We start from the raw sequence: 4,168 nt of genomic DNA, 5'->3' as shown, positions 1-4,168 counted from the left end.
CCCACAGGGCACCCCCGCCCCCTCCAGGCTGCTGCCCCTGCCTGGGGGCTGCTGGCGCCAGGAACCCCGGGGCCAGTCAGAGGCTGGTGACCCCCTTGCTGGTGGGAGCCACCCCACCCCGACTCTGGGTGCGAAGGCCAAGCGTTGGGGGAGGCGCCCCTGAGCTCCAGACACAGCTGACAGCAGAGGCTACCTCTGGGGCCCCCGCGGGCAGGACCGGCTCTGGGGGTTGTGGGCCCCCGAGGGGTTTGGGTCAGGCTACCCAGTGGACTGTGCCCCTCCCAGGGTGAAGGTGAAGGGCAGGCGCCAGCACCCTGGGGGCTCTCGCAGCACCTGGGGCTCAGGGCTGGGGCGCCCTATCCATCCACCCATGGACTGGGCCTCAGGGGAAGGGTGGCCTGTCCATCCACCCCAGGACGGGGGCCAGAGCCCTCCCACCGGCTGTCTGGGGGCCTCAGGACACTGCTGCTGAACTTGGGTACAGGCAGAGCTGGGGGTCCTGGCTCCAGGGAGGGTACGTGTGCCTGGCGGGGAGGGGGAACGCGTGCACATCAGCCCGGCTGCCTCCCTCACCCGCCAGCTCTGGGAAGCGTCCAGGTTGTCATGGCAGCTTTTCACATATAAATAGTTTAGACCTAATTGTCAAAAATGCTTCCTACATCTAGGCTGTTAAAATCCATTAGCCACAGAAAATCCTCAGCGTTCAGCCAGACATCTGTTTTATTGGCACTTTTTAACAGGAGGTTGCTTTGTTTTCTCTCCAAGGCAAAAACGATCCTTTATAAACCTCCCTTAAAGTGTTTTGAAAGTAAAGTATACAAAATGGGAATTTAGAGAAAACCACAAATAAAGCAGAAATAAAGGAGAGGCGGAGTCCATCCAGCACCCTGCTCCCTTCCAGGAGAACCTCTGTTACTCCTGCCGGTGATGGTCCAGCCCTGGGGAGGATGTCAGCAGGAACGCAGCTGCTACGCAATTCCAACAGCCCTGGTCCTCACAGATGCTGCAGCCCTGGGAATCCCAGCAAGGCCCGGGGTACCCAGGCTGATCCAGCTACTCCTGAGATCGCTGGAGACGAGAGGAGTGATCGAGGGGGCCCCTCCCCAGGGAGACACTGGAACACCCACCACCCATCTCAGGGCTTGAGACTGGAGGTTCATCCACGAGACACACCGAAGCCTTTAAAACCATGGACAGGTTGGGTAAAGTATCTTCATATGTCTTTAGTACTGTGGGGAAATTCCTTTCCATAAATCAGCCTGGACACGCTCGTCAAGCCAGGCTGGACGCACGCCCATGGCTTCAGTTTGGAGGGTTAGCGGCTGGTGGCAGGCACGCCCTCTCACAGGCTGCTTTGATGAGGGCGCGTCCACTTGCATCCCTGAGGGCCCAGGACGTTTGGGCCTGAGCTCGGGTCCTTGCCCTGGGCCTGGCTGTCGCTCCGCTCTGCCGTCGCTCGGGTCCTGGCCCAGGGCTCTAGGCAGGGACGTTGCTCTGTCTGGGGGGCAAGTCCCAGCTGGCCTCAGTCTGGAAGGGGAGGCCAGGGGGCACTAGTGGTAAAGAGCCCGCCGGCCAGTGCCAGAGACATAAGCGACGCGGGCTCCATCCCTGGGTGGGGAAGATCCCCTGGAGGAGGGCACGGCAACCCACCCCAGTGTTCTCGCCTGGAGAATCCCATAGACGGAGGAGCCTGGTGGGCTACAATCCATGGGGCTGTAAAGGAGTCAGATAGGACTGAACCAACTTAACACACACAGAGGCTTCCATGCGGCATGTGGTTTGAGGCTGTTTACGGAGAAAATTCAAGTCCACCTGTCCTGCCCAGCCCTTCCGTGAGATGACCCAGGCATGCCCCTTGGCCACTTACCTGGGTGGCCCAACTCTCTGGAAGTTCAGCTCTCCGAGGGCCCTCGCTGGGGGGCATCAGACACCATGACCGAGCCCCGAGCACACAGCCAGAGCCCAGCCTGCTGACCTGCAGAAGCCCCTTTCCCTGTGACCACTCAGCCACCACGGGGCCAACACCCTGAGCATCGCAGCCCTGGACCCCCAGACCCTGAGCGGGCTCAGGTGGGGGACGGTGAGAGGCTCAGGAAGGTTCTGACATCGAGAGCCGGAAACAGCTGCAGAGGCTGAAACCGGGACCTGCTGTGTGGACAGCAAAGGCCTCGGAGAGGACAAGCAATCTCGAAGAAGAACAAAGTAAGTTTAGAAATGGACTGCGAGGCCACAGCCGTCAAGCCTGGCTCGGCACAAGGACAGAGCACGGAGCAGTGGGACAGAGTCCAGAGTCCAGAAATAAACCCTCACGCTCACCGTCAGCTGACTTCCCGCAAAGGCACAGGCAGAACTCACTGGGGAGAGGTCAGCCTTCTCCACACGTGACGATGCTGGGAAGTCAGCACCCACGGGCGGGAAGGAGGATTTAAAAAAAAGACGCATTTGATCAAAATGAATCAAAGACCTAAATGAAAAACTAAAAGTATAAAACTCTCCACAAGAACACAGGAGTAAGACCTCGCGACCTTGGGTTAGACAAAGATTTTTTGCATACAACACAGAAAGCACAACAATTTAAAAAAATCAAAAGACTGGATTTCAAAAGACGTAAAAATGAAAAGCACAGGGTGAAGGACATCGTTGAAATCATGGATCTGGTGAAGAACTTGTATCCAGAATGTATAAAGAGCTCCTATAACTCAGTAACAACCCAAATAGAAAGTAAGCAAAATGTTTGAATACATGTTGCATCAGAGAAGGTACGGAGATGGCCAACACATGCCCTAAAGGTGCCCAGCATCGTCGGTCACTAAATTGGGTCAAAACCACAGTGATTGGGAAATGTGGAAAGACGGGCACTGACTGGTATTGGTGAGGTTGGCGCCCCCCACCCCGACTCCATGCCGAGCCTGGGAGATGAGGTGTGGGGGCCCCGTGCACACCGGGCCTGGCGTGCACACAGGAGTTGTCCAGGGATGTGGGTTTGAAGATGTGATTTCTGCCTAGAACCACGTCCCGGGCCCCACGAGCAGGGACCCACTGCCCAGACCAGAGGCCACGGACAAGCACAGCCCAGGATCATGGGTGGATGCTGGCAGAACTGAGTCTGAGGAGAGGGGCAGAGTGTCCACCTCAAAGTCAGAGTGTCCCCCGAAGGCAGGGCCCCCTCAGTGCCCACCCGGCAAGGAGCCCCATCAGGTCCAGGGTGTTGGCCGCACTGGGCTCACAGCTGCCTGCTCATGCCCAGCCCGTTGAGGGGCTCAGGCTGTGTCCAGACAGGGCCCAGGGTCATCGCTTACCTCTGAGAGGCCGGGCTTGGAGGAGCTGCCCAGCCCCGTCCAGCCCATGGAGGGGCTCAGGCTGCGTGCAGACCGGGGCTTCCGCTCTGGGGCCCGACCTGAGCGCAAAGGCATGACTTCCCTCTGGCTCCTCTGGAGCCTCAGGGAGGCCTGGCCTGACGCTGAGTTGGCTGCTCCAAAGTGGGGGTCCCCACCACTCGTGACACCCTCGCATCGCAGCCCCGGGGCCCCCCTTCCTCCACATCACCGTGGAGAGTTCTCTCTGCGGAGAAAGTGTTCTCAGGTGGCAGCCGTCCTGGGCTCGGTCCCAACGCCTGGTAGACCATGGCCCTCGGGATGGGGTCTCGGGGACGCGCTGTCCAGGCCGGGGTCGTCCGATCAGGGTTGAGAGGACAGAGCCTCAGCAGCTGCGGGGGCTGGACACCTGAGGGTCAGAGCAGAGGCTAGCGCAGCCCTATGCGCGCTGGGAAGTCCAGGTGAGGGTGGTCAGTGGGACCAGAGTGTCCCCAGGGTAGCGCAGCTCAAGGGCAGCGTCTAGGCGAGAGGCTCCGCCCCCTCGACCCTGCCGGGTTTTTCCATTCTTCCCAGTTCTCTGGTGCCGAGGGCTAAGTTGCCAATCTCTCTCCTCAGGCCCTTATTTTGGGAAACTTACCCACAGCTGCATGATTGCGAACAATCCATCCTGATTACGGTCTGCCCGGCTGGGTCCCCGTCTGCGGGCCGGGTAGGAAGGGTTGAGGGGGGAGACTCTGGGGGTGGGCCGTCCGGCCTGACCCCTGTGACCGAGAATCGCTTGTGTCTGCACAAGGAGAGGAGCCAGGAGGGTTTCCGGGGTTCCACGTGCATCCTCCTGGATCCTGACCAGCACG

The 4,168-nt window shown here is 59.7% G+C and overlaps 1 long non-coding RNA gene across 1 annotated transcript; it reads right to left on the bottom strand.

Annotated features, from left to right (window-relative positions):
* Positions 1-702: 702 nt before the first annotated feature.
* LOC109553256 (uncharacterized) lies at positions 703-2,456 on the bottom strand. Its single transcript, XR_002180002.2, has 2 exons — positions 1,868-2,456; positions 703-1,527 (listed from the first exon to the last, which is right to left on the bottom strand). It is a non-coding gene; the product is annotated as an uncharacterized lncRNA (long non-coding RNA).
* Positions 2,457-4,168: the final 1,712 nt, after the last annotated feature.

Source organism: Bos indicus, chromosome 26, assembly GCF_029378745.1.
Source record: "Bos indicus isolate NIAB-ARS_2022 breed Sahiwal x Tharparkar chromosome 26, NIAB-ARS_B.indTharparkar_mat_pri_1.0, whole genome shotgun sequence".
Lineage (NCBI taxonomy): Eukaryota > Metazoa > Chordata > Mammalia > Artiodactyla > Bovidae > Bos > Bos indicus.
This window is presented reverse-complemented; position numbering and strand designations above follow the sequence as displayed.